General features: G+C 42.9%; 1 pseudogene; it reads right to left on the bottom strand.

The window, feature by feature from the left end:
- Positions 1–1,758: 1,758 nt before the first annotated feature.
- LOC136144737 (nucleolar RNA helicase 2 pseudogene) lies at positions 1,759–12,722 on the bottom strand (annotated as a pseudogene).
- Between the last annotated feature and the right edge of the window lie 518 nt (positions 12,723–13,240).

Below are 13,240 nucleotides of genomic sequence, written 5' to 3' on the forward strand. Positions count from 1 at the left end.
CAGTTAGAACCCTGTATGGAACAGTTGATTGGTTCAAGATCGAGAAAGGAGTACAACAGGGCTGTCTGCTGTCACCCTGTTTGTTTAACCTATATGCTGAGCACATCATGAGAAAAGCTGGGATGGATGAGTTACAAGCTGGAGTCAAGATAAATGGGAGAAACAACAACCACCTCAGATAACACAGATGATACCCCTGTAATGGCAGAAAATGAAGAGGAACTAAAGAGCCTCTTGATGAGAGTGAAGGAGGAAAGTGAAAGAGCTGGCTTAAGACTAAATATTAAAAAAAACTAAGATCATGGCACCTGGCCCCCATACTTCATGGCAAATAGAAGGAGAAAAGGTGGAAGTAGTGACAGATTTTCTCTTCTTGGGCTCCAAAATCACTGCAGATGGTGACTGCAGTCATGAAATCAGAAGATGATTACTTCTTGGCAGGACAGTGATGACAAACGTAGACATTGTGTTGAAAAGTGGAGACATTACACTGCTGACAAAGATCCATACAGTCAAGGCTATGGTCTTCCCAGTGCTCATGTACAGTTGTGAGAGCTGGACTATAAAGAAGGCAGAACACCAAAGAATTGATGCCTTTGAACTGTGGTGCTGGAGAAGACTCCTGAAAGTCCCTTGGACAGCAAGGAGATCAAACCAGTCAATCTTAAGGGAGATCAACCCTGAATATTCACTGGAAGGACTGATGCTGAAGCTGAAGCTCCAGTATTTTGGTTATCAGATGTGCACGGATGACTCATTGGAAAAGTCCCTGATGCTGGGAAAGATCAAGGGCAGAAGGAGGAGAGGGTGTCAGAGGATGAGATGGCTGGATGGCATCACCGATTCAATGAACATTAACTTGGACAAACTCCAGTAAATGGTGAGGGACAGGGAGACCTGGCCTGCTGCAGTCCACGAGGTTGCAAAGAGCTGGACATGACTGGGCGACTGAACAACAACATAGAGTGAGTGATAGTTACTCAGTCACGTCTGATTCTTTGTGACCTCATGGACTGTAGGCTGCCAGTCTCCTGTGTCCATGGAATTCTGCAGGCAAGTATACTGAATTGGGTTGCCATTACTTTCTCCAGGTGATCTTCCCAACCCAAGGGTCGACACACAGGTCTGCATTGGAGGCAGATTCTTTACCATCTGAGCCACCAAGAAGCCTACTAAGAGACATTTCTAAGTATAAAAGATCAACTTAAAAAGTGTCAGCAGATACACGCTTGACTTTGTCTTATAATCTATAGACAATACATTAGAATATATAATGAATCTATACACCTTTTCCAGGGGAATACCGGAGATAGAAGTAGCAATAAAGTTATAACTGACAGTCATCAATCAGATGAAATAATTTAGATGAAGCTTACCTCTCTCGAAGAGATGAACTCTGGGCAAGTGGTTAGGAAGGAAATACAATCTGCTTTTAACTTTGTGTGAAAAACAATGTTCAGTCCCGTGTTGCTAAACATAGTTGTTTTTGCCAAATAAATCCCTTACTTCAAATTTATGTCCAAATGCTTTATTAAAACTCCACTTCTGGCCTTTATTTTAGAATCTGTTACTTTTGTTGCCACCTCCTGATTGCTGTCCTCTGAAGCTTCTACTTCTTTCCTACTGTTCCCTGATACCTTGGTTGCCCTCACGCTGTCCCCTGAAGCCTCAATCGCCTTCCCACTGTCCTCGGATGTTGCGATATCGCTCCCGTGGTCCTTCTAGCTCTGGTTGCTCTGTAGTCACAGAAAGCTTCCATCACTGTGAATCATGCCTCTCTTCCTGTTCTTCTGTTACTGATGCAGTAGGGATATCAAAGCAACACCCTGCTTTCCTTTGAGAAAGACCATTCTCTTCACTTTGGAATCAGTATCCTCACCCAGTTTCTCTTTAAGTTCTTTCCAAACATAGCGAATGTTTGGCATTTGAATTGAGCATCGCAGATCATTGTTACAAAGTCCATATTTGAGTTGATCAAGGAGTGCTGATCTACTGACATGGCACCGGAGAATTGGGCCAGGGCTGCTGCCAAGGTTTCCACAGCTCCCTTCTCCTCAATCAGCTTCTCAGCTGCTTGAAGTGATCAATCGCAGTGGGAGTCACAGAGTCCAAGAGCCTGATGGCACTTTCACTAGAAGCTTTTATTATCTTTGCTGCAAAAGGAATACCTATTTGCTTAAATTTAATTCCCACTTTTTGCTCCACTTGGGCTAACTGGTATTCTTGCTTGTGCTGATAAAAGCAGATGCAAATCCCAGTCTTTCCAGCTCTACCTGTTTGCCCAGAATGGTGAATGTAGAATTCCACATCCTTTGGTGGGGAACTTTGAACAACCAGATCAACCTTGGGGATGTCTAACCTATGTGAAGCAACATTGGTTGCAACCAGAACTCCAACATCACTGTTTCTAAAACCTTTCAGGGTGATTTCCCCTTCCTTCTATGGAATGACTCTGTGTAAAGACTGGGCATCCTGCTTTATGGCTGCATTCTGTGACAACTCTTGGGCTTCTTCCTTCGTTTCACAAAATGTGATAGTGCACCCTTGATAACCACTGTACACTCGGCTTACTTCCCTAGTAACTGCTGCCCTCTCAGTCCAGTGGCACTTGATAGCCAGATGCTTTACAGTTATTGCTGTTTTCTGTGTCTTTTTACCAATCAGGACTGCCTGTTCATATGTAGATTTCATGTATTTCTTAGCAACATTATATAACCAATAAGGGCAAGTTGCAGGGAAAAAACCAATGTTTGGGAATTGTCTTCTGAATCTTTCTTGTATGGTACATATAAAATCTCTTCCACTTGATCAGCAAAGCCCATGTCCAACATCTGGTCAACTTCAGGACAACACGCCTAAGTGTGTTGAGAAGCTTTGCTTATATTCCATATGGTGAATTTCAGCGAGAGCTCATGGGCCTACAAGTGCACTCCAGTTGTATTTATGTATTTCTTCCACTCCCATAGAGCATGCAGGACCTGTGCTGGTCCCTGAGGAGGAAAGAGGAGGCCCACAACAGTAAGTACAGAAAGCACTGCACTGCAGAACAGAGGTCCCAGAGAGGTGGGTGCAGGGCAGCGGGAGGACCTGGGGACAGCCCTGATCTTGGAGAACAGGCGGGACTTGGTCAGAGAAAGCATTTGTGTAGAAGCACCAAGTGGGGGAGCATGACACATCCAGGGATAAGTGGGGGGCAGTGGAAGGAAGGTTGGTGTTTTCTCTACATGGGCTGCTGTAAAAAAAATGAAATACCAGAGACTGGGTGGCAACAGAAATGTATTTCTCACATTTCTGAGGCCTGGGAAGTCCAGGGTCATGGCACCAGCAGATTCAGGGTCCGGTGAGGGCCCTTTCTCGGGTTGCAGAAGGCCTGCTGTGTGCTCATGGCATGGTCTCTGGGGCCTCTGTTATAAGAGTATTGCTTCTATCGAAAGGCTCTGCAGTGGTCTCCCAAGTGCTACCCACTAATACCATCACCTCAGGTATCAGGTTTCAACAAAGGAATTTTAGGGGGACTGGACATTCAGCCCACAACAGTTGGAGACCTGGACAAGCCCCCGCCAGCCTGAGGAACGAAGTCCTTGTTGAAGGACTGCACATGGCAGGTCCTGCCAACAGGAGGCTGTTTCTTCGGGAAGATGCTGCCTGTCCTTAGGGGTGGTGTAGGAGAGTGCCTCACTGCCTGCATGGCTCAGCTGCTGCCTCTGCATACACTGTGTTACCCAGAATCCAGGGACAAAGGGCTCGGCCCCTCAGGGCCAGTGGAGCTAGACAAAGTAGAAAAAAATTCTCGTTTGCTCCTTCTTGATGCATCATTTTCAGTTTATCTGGGAAATTTTTCCAAAGAAGACACACAGATGGCCAACAGGCACATGAGAAGAGGTCCAGTAATCATGAGGGAAATGCAAATCAAAATGTCAATGAGATACCACCTCACACCTGTCAGAATGGTTGTCATTAAAAAAATAATAATAAAAAAATAATAATAACAAATGCCAAGTGTTGGTGAGGATGTGGAGAAAAGAGAACCCTTGTGCACTGGTAGTAGGAATGTAAACTCATGCAGCCACTGTGGAAAACAATATGGAGAATCCTCAAAAAGCTAAACAGAGCTACTGTTTGGTCTAGCAATTCCATTCCTGGGCATGTATCCCAAAAGGAACCAAAACAGAAATTGGGGGAAAAAAATGCACCCCAGTATTCATTGCAGCACTGCTTTTAATAGCCCAGAAATGGAAGCAACCTGTGTCCATCAGCAGATGAATGGATAAGGATGATGTGGTATGTATACATGATTGATATTACTCAGCTATATAAAAAAAGAATTGAATCTTACCATTTGCAATAACATGGATGGATTTGGAGGGTATTATGCTAAGTGAAAATAAGTCAGAGAAAGACAAATACTCCATGATATCATTTAAATGACTCTAAAAATAAACTAGTGAATATAATAAGAAACAGACTCACAGATGTAGAGAACAAAACTCTTACCAGTGGGGACAGGAGCAAGGGAGGGGCACGTAGTGGGAATGGAGGAGTAAGAGGCGTGAACTACTAGGTATAAAATAAACCAGCTAAAGTTTCCCTGTATCACCCAAGAATATAGCCGATACTTTATAGTAACTATGAGTAGAGCGTAACCTCTTAACAATTGTGAATCACTATGCTATACACCTAAAACTAATATAATATGGTAAATCAACTGTGCCTTCACAAAAAGTTGATATACCTACTGCACCTTCATATCTAGTTATTAATAAGCAGAGGACAAAAGATGTAAAAGTAAAATATTATTAGTATTTAAGTAGGCTTATCAACAACATGAATTAGTCCTTTCTTGGTGGAAAAAAGTCTAATTTCTTTAATAACAGCTACTAACTAAGCTACCACGTCCAACGTAAGGAGTAGCAGATGCTCTTTGCTGGAGCAGCCAAGAAGAGATACCCAATATCCAAGGTTAGAGAAACAAACCCAAGTAAGATGGTAGGCACTGAGAGAGGGCATAAGAGGGCAGACAGATTGAAACCACAATCACAGACAACTAGCCAATCTGATCACACGGACCACAGCCTTGTGTAACTCAATGAAATGAGCCATGCCATGTGGGGCCACCCAAGATGGACCAGTCATGGTGGAGAGACCTGACAGAATGTGGTCCCCTGGAGAAGGGAATGGCAAACCATTTCAGTATTCTTGCCTTGAGAACCCCATGAACAGTATGAAACGGCAAAAATATAGGACACTTGACAAATGAACTCCTCAGGTCAGTGGGTGCCCAATATGCTACTGGAGATCAGTGGAAAAATAACTCCAGAAAGAATGAAGGGATGGAGTCAAAGCAAAAACAACACCCAGTTGTGGATGGGACACCACAGATGGTCAACACTGAGATCAGATTGATTACCTCCTTTGCAGCCAAAGATAGAGAGGCTCTATACAGTCAGCAAAAACAAGACCAGGAGCTGACTGTGGCTCAGATCATGAACTCCTTATTGCCAAATTCAGACTGAAATTGAAGAAAGTGGGGAAAACCACTAGACCATTCAGGTATGACCTAAATCAAATCCCTTATTACTATACAGTAGAAGTGAGAAATAGATTTAAGGGACTAGATCTGATAGACAGAGTGCTTGATGAACTATGGACGGAGGTTCACGACATTGTACAGGAGACAGGGACCAAGAACATCCTCAAGAAAAAGAAATGCAAAATAGCAAAATGGCTGTCTGAGGAGGCCTTACAAATAGCTGTGAAAAGAAGAGAGGTGAAAGGCAAAGGAGAAAAGGAAAGATATACCCATTTGAATGCAGAGTTCCAAAGAATAGCAAGGAGAGACAAGAAAGTCTTCCTCAGCGATCAATGCAAAGAAATAGAGGAAAACAATAGAATGGGGAAGACCAGAGATCTCTTCAAAAAATTAGATACTAAGGGAACATTTCATGCAAAGATGGGCTTAATAAAAGACAGAAATGGGATGGACCTAAGAGAAGCAGAAGTTATTAACAAGAGGTGGCAAGAATACACAGAAGAACTGTACAAAAAAGATCTTCACGACTCAGATAATCACGAAGGTGTAAATCACTCACACTCACCTAGAGCTGGACATCCTGGAATGTGAAGTCAGGTGGGCCTTAGGAAGCATCACTACGAGCAAAGCTAGTGGAGGTGATGGAATTCCAGTTGAGCAATTTCAAATCCTGAAAGATGATGCTGTGAAGGTGCTGCACTCAATATGTCAGCAAATTTGGAAAACTCAGCAGTGGCCACAGGACTGGAAAAGGTCAGTTTTCATTCCAATCCCTAAGAAAGGCAATGCCAAAGAATGCTCAAACTACTGCACAATTGCACTCATCTCACACGCTAGTAAAGTAATGCTCAAAATTCTCCAAGCCAAGCTTCAGCAATATGTGAACCGTGAACTTCCAGATGTTCAAGCTGGTTTTAGAAAAGGCAGAAGAACCAGAGATCAAATTGCCAACATCCACTGGATCATCGAAAAAGCAAGAGAGTTCCAGAAAACATCTATTTCTGCTTTATTGACTATGCCAAAGCCTTTGACTGTGTGGATCACAATAAACTGTGGAAAATTCTGAAAGAGATGGGAATACCAGACCACCTGAGCTGTCTCTTGAGAAACCTGTATGCAGGTCAGGAAGCAACAGTTAGAACTGGACATGGAACAACAAACTGGTTTCAAATAGGAAGAAGAGTACATCAAGGCTGTATATTGTCACTTTACTTATTTAACTTATATGTGGAGTACATCTTGAGAAACACTGGGCTGGAGGAAACACAAGCTGGAACCAAGATTGCCAGGAGAAATATCATTAACTTCAGGTATGCAGATGATACCACCCTTATGTCAGAAAGTGAAGAAGAACTAAAGGGCCTCTTGATGCAAGTGAAAGAGAAGAGTGAAAAAGTTGGCTTAAAGCTCAACATTCAGAAAACTAAGATCATGGCATTCGGTTCCATCACTTCATGACAGATAGAAGGGGAAACAGTGGAAACAGTGTCTGATTTTATTTTTCTGGCTCCAAAATCACTGCAGATGGTAATTGCAGCCATGAAATTAAAAGACACTTACTACTTGGAAGGAAAGTTATGACCAACCTAGACAGCATATTAAAAAGCAGAGACATTACTTTGTCAACAAAGGTTTGTCTTGTCAAAGCTATGGTTTTTCCAGTAGTCTTGTATGAATGTGAAAGCTGGACTGTAAGGAAAACTGATTGCCAAAGAGTTGATGCTTTCGAACTGTGGTGTTGGAGAAGACACTTGAGAGTCCCTTGAACTGCAAGGAGATCCAATCAGTCCATCCTAAAGGACATCAGTCGTGGGTGTTCATTGGAAGGACTGATTTGAAGCTGAAACTCCAATACTTTGGCCACCTGTAGGAAGAGCTGAGTCATTTGAAAAGACCCTGTTGCTGGGAAAGATTGAGGGCAGGAGGAGAAGGGGACGATGGAAGATGAGATGGTTGGATGGCATCACCGACTCAATGGATATGGGTTTGGGTGGACTCTGGGATTTGGTGACGGACAGGGAGGCCTGGCATGCTGTGGTTCATGGGGTCGCAAAGAGGCGGACATAACTAAGCAACTGAACTGAACTGAACTGAATTAAGCAACCCAATAGTTTGACAGGGCATTAACCTTGTTCTGATCTTCCCTCATAGCTCAGGTGGTAAAGAATCCACCTGCAATGCAGGAGACCCCAGTTCAATTCCTGGGTCAGGAAGATCCGCTGGAGAGAGGATAGGCTACCACTCCAGTATTCTTGGGCTTCCCTTATGGCTCAGCTGGTAAAGAATCTGCCTGCACCGTGGGAGACCTGGGTTTGATCCCTGGGTTGGCAAGATCCCCTGGAGAAGGGAAAGGCTACCCACTCCAGTATTCTGGCCTGGAAAATTCCATAGACTGTATAGTCCATGGGGTCGCAAAGAGTCAGACTTTCACTTTCTTTCTAACCTTGTTCTTAAAGAATCATTAAGGTGTAAAGTGAATAGTTTGGAAAGCACCTGGATCCCACAGTCAAAGCCTGTCTCATGGAACTGTCTGTCCTTTATACATAAGATGTTGAGTTTATGTAGGATCATCCACAGCCCGGAAATCTGACATTGAGAACAACTGAGCAGAGTGTTTCTTGAAAATTCTCCAACCTGGCATCTTTTCTTCTTACTTACAATTTCATTCTGAGCAAAAATTCACATTTGGCAGTGTTTTGATGTGGAAATCCTTCCAGATATTTTGAATTTTGACAGCAAACTCCAGAGTTAAACTGCGGCTGGGCTGACTGGGAGCGTTTAGGTCCTGAGACGGAGCTGCCGGAAGGTCCCACGGAGCCATTGTTATAAATGTGCAGAGACGGTTACTCAGTGAGTCACCAACGACAGGCTGTACCTGGTTCTGAAACTTTCTTCTCTGTGACTGTCCTTAATTTTTACTTCTTTGCTTGCCTTTACTGTATACTTTTTTAACTTTCAGGAGTCTTGTAAGAAACAGTCATTGAACTTTATTCCTGAGTCAAATGTGGCTTTGCTGTAATGATGCCAAAAGTCTTAAGGAGCATCATGAAGCCAATTGAATCATTATTCCCCAGTGCTTCCACCCTTTTCAAGTTTCAGAGGGAAGAGGCTTCATCCATTTAACATACACATCACTGAACTTGAGTTTGGCCCTCTGGTTGTGCAAAAATTCAGAATGTATCTGATACGGTAGAAATAGGTTTCAGGGATCTTTTACTGTAAGCCCTTTTTGAAATAATCACAGCAAATAGCTTATAGAAATCATTAGCACAGATGCTATATGTTCTATAATATTACAGTATAATCTTCCAACTAAGGGAAGACTGTTTTCGTTTTTGTGAGATTGTGTGTTCATGGTTCACAGCGATTCAGGCCAGCTGTGAAATCCCATTGAAGACAGAGTGACTGCGCCGGAAGCACAGCTCTCAGAGGAACAGACAGGAAGTTGGAGACTCTTAATTTTATGAGCTGGAAATGTCACTGAATTGGATGTTTCCAGTAAAGACTGATGTAGTTCTGCTGGGCAGAGCAAGGCCCGCGTCTAGCTGCTCCCAGGCGGTTCTGGAGTAAACGCTGTGGAAGGCTGTCATTCCTCAGAGACAGTCCCCTACCCTTGCAGAAATCGGTCCTGCATTTCAGCCCCCAATGCAGGAGACCCCAAAGAGGTGAAGCAGCTAGATCAGCTGCTTCTCTTTCACGAGGGAAGGAGCCTCCCCAGGTCAGGGGCCGCAGAGACTTGCCTGTAAAATGGGACCAGCATCGCCCTGCGGGGCTGCTGAGAGAGGAGAACACGGCACAGGGGCTGCACGGGGTGTGTTTATTAAATAAAACATGGAATGCATTGCTCGGTCTCTGCAGAGCCTGATAAAGCCTCAGGAAACAGAAAACAGTGAAAGTGTTATTTGCTCAGTTGTGTCCAACTCTTTGTGACCACCTGGACGGTAGCCTTCTAGGCTCCTCTGTCCATGGAATTCTCCAGGCAAACATACTAGAGTGGGTTGCCATTCCCTTCTCTAGGAGATCTTCCCTGCCCAGGGATCGAACCCAGGTCTCCTGCATCGTGGGCTCATTGTTTACCATCTGAGCCATCAGGGAAGCTTGAAAAACATAGAATCAGATCTTAAATCCAACTTTCCATTTGCAACAGTAGACAGAGGGCAGTGAAAGAGTTAAAGCATAAACACCCCCGAGGTTTTAAGTTTTGTTTTAGACTCCACATATGAGATCATACAGTATTTTTGTCTTTCTCTGTCTGACTTATTTCCCTTAGCATAATGCCCACTAGTCCATTCATGTTGTCACAAAGGGCAGGATTTCCTTTTTTAAGGATGAATAATATTCCATTGTGTGTATATGTACATAGGTGTATGTATAATTACATATATACGTATTTATATAGCATTTCACATCTTGTTTATACACTCATCCACCAATGGACACATAGGTCATTTCCACGTGTTGGTTGTTGTGAATGATGCTACAATGATCATGAGGCCCATGAGGTTTTATAAATTGCACTTTTTACCTGGAAAATTTATAGTTACCTTGGAAAAAGTCCCTGCCTTCATGGAGCTTATGTGCTAATGGAAGTAGACAAACAGCAGACTTAAGCAATACATACATGAGACACTTTCCCATCATGATAAGTACTGAATAGCAAACTGGGCAACAGAAGAGCAACAGAGTTGGCCCTGCTCTTTGGGGCGGGCAGTGAGGGAGGGGCCCTCTCAGAGGAGGGTCCAGCTCAGATTATGGAGCAGAGGTCCTGTGAAGCCTGGAGGGAGCCCAGGCAGAGGCTGGTTGCTGAGAGTGGAGGGCCTGGGGCCTAGGGTGTGGGCCTCTGGGCGGGAAGCCCTGCTATCTGTCGCAGGCCTTACTAATGTGCTTATTTGGCCACCAGAGGAAATCCAGTATGACTGAAAGTGCTGTGTTAGTGTTGTGTCCCTGAGGCCCCAGAGATAGCCGGAGCCAGATCCTGAAGTGTTTTACTTAAGAATGACAAGGAGTTTCTGTTTGAATTTAGAATAGGCAAACTTGGAAAGGTTTTAAGAACAGGATATGTACTGTGAACTTGTGTGGCATTACCAGATTGGAGTAATGTGATTTGTTTTATTTATTTTTTGTGTGTGTGATTTGTTTTAAAATGATCAATGCTGATATTTAAGGGTTGTTGTTATCAGTCACTAAGTCCTGTCCGATTCTTTGCTACCCCATTGATGCACACCAGGCTCCACTGTCCTCCACTATCTCTTGGAGCTTGCTCAAATTCACATCCATTGAGTCAGTGATGCTATCTAATCATCTCATTTTCTGTCACACCCGTCTCCTTCCTGCCCTCAATCTTTCCCAGCATCAGGGACTTTTTCATTGAATCGGCTCTTTGCATCAGGTGGCCAAAGTATTGGACCTTCAGCATCAGTCCTTCCAATGAATATTCAGGACTGATTTCCTTTCGGATTGACTAGTTTGATCTCCTTACAGTCCCAGGGACTCTCAAGAGTCTTCTCTAGCACCACAGTTCGAATGCATTAATTCTTTGGTGCTCAGCCTTCTTTATGGTCCAGCTCTTACATCCATATTTGATTACTGGAAAAACCATAGCTTTGACTATATGGGCTTTTGTCAGCTAAGTGATGTCTCTGCCTTTTAATATGTTGTCTAGGTTTGTCATAGCTTTTCTTCCAAGAAGCAAGCATCTTTTAATTTCATGGCTGCAGTCACTGTACTGCTAGAAGTTATTTTGGAGCCCAGGAAAATAAAATCTGTCACTGTTTCCACTTTTTCCCCATCTGTTTGCCATGAAGTGATGGGACCAGATGCCATGATCTTAGTTTTTTAAAGTTGAGTTTCAAGCCAGCTTTCTCACTGTCCTCTTTCATCCTCATCAAGAGGCTCTTTAGTTCCTCTTTACTTTCTGCTGTTAAGAGTAGTTGATCACCTACATATCTGAGATTCTTTGTCCTGGAAATCTTGATTCCAGCTTGTGACTCATTCAGCCCTCCTTATCACATTATGTACTCTGCATATAAGTTTAAATAAGCAAGGTGACAATATACAGCTTTAATGAACTCCCTTCCCAATTTTGAACCAGTCAGTTGTTCCATGTAAGGTTCTAACTGTTGCTTCTTGATCTGCACACAGATTTCTCAGGAGACAGGTAAGGGGATCTGGTATTCCCATCTTTTTAAGAATTTTCCAGCTTGTTGTGATCCACACAGTCAAAGGTTTTAGTGTAGTCAATGAAGCAGATGTTTTTCTGAAATTCCTTTGCTTTTTCTGTGATCATATGTTGGCAATTTGATCTCTGGTTCCTCTGTCTTTTCTAAATCCAGCTTGAACATCTGAAAGTCCTTGGTTCACATACTGTTGAAGCCTGGCTTGGAGAATTTTGAGCATTATTTTGCTAGTGAGTAAGATGTGTGCAACTGTGCAGTAGTTTGAGCATTCTTTGGCATTGCCTTTCTTTGGGATTAGAATGAAAACAGCTTTTCCAGTCCTGTGGCCACTGCTGAGTTTTCCAAGTTTGCTGGCATATTGAGTGTAGCATTTTCACAGCATCATCTTTTAGGATTTGAAATAGCTCAGCTGGAATTCCATCACCTCCACTAACTTTGTTCATAGTAATGCTTCCTAAGACCCACTTGACTTTACACTCCAGGATGTCTAGCTCTAGGTTAAGTGACCACACCACTGTAGTTATCCAGATCAATAAACCTTTTCTTATAGGTCTTAATAGTACAATAGTTAATAGTTCTTAAGAACCTTAATACTTCCTAAGGTCTTATAGAACTTAATAGTATAGTTCTTGTGTAATCCTGCCACCTCTTCTTAATCTCTTCTGCTTGTTAGGTCCTTACCATTTCTGTCCTTCATCATGTCTGTTCTCGCATGGAATGTTCCCTTGGGGATCAAATGTACTACTTACTCTCAAAATCTGACAAGAAACAGAATATTTACATTGCCCCAGATTGTCTCCTCACAAGATAGTTCTAATTTAAAAAGGAAAAAAAACCCCATAATTTACAATGAAGAAACCAGGACACCACTTTCTCAGGTGATAAAGGTCCACCTCAGCAGTAAAGGTCAGGTGCATGACCCCCTGGGTGTGATGTGCTGAGGACACAGCCTCACCTGTGTTGCTGCTGCCAAAGGGTACCCAGAATCCAACCAGAAAGATGTCAGACAGACCCATATTAGAGACATCTCCAAAAGCTGTGGCCTGCACTCCTTAAAAATGTCAGTCACAAAAAGATGAGAAAAGACTGAGGAATGTTCAGGACTGAAGAGGAGAGACATGAAAACTAAATGCAACTTGTGATCCTAAAGCAGAAACATGAATTTTTTAGTTTTACTATGAGCATTATTGAGACATTTGATGAATTCTGAATGTCTGTAGATTAGGTAATGCATAACTTTTCTAAAAAATTAATTTCGGTGGTACCACTGCATGGCAGTGAGATCTTAACTCCCCAACTAGGGATTGAACCCATGCCCCCTGTGGTGGAAGCACTCATTAACCACTGGACCACCAGGAAAGTCCCTGAATTTTTGATGGTTGTGAATAATTCTGTGGTTTTATATGAAGTAAGGCTATTGGCTTTAGGACATACATGGTATTTAGGACGTACTTGTAAGTAAAGCAGCATCCTGTCTAACTTAGTGTCTCAAATAATTAAAATTTTATAGGGAATGTTAAAAGCAGATTTGAGA

Source organism: Muntiacus reevesi, chromosome 12, assembly GCF_963930625.1.
Source record: "Muntiacus reevesi chromosome 12, mMunRee1.1, whole genome shotgun sequence".
Taxonomy (NCBI): Eukaryota; Metazoa; Chordata; class Mammalia; order Artiodactyla; family Cervidae; genus Muntiacus; species Muntiacus reevesi.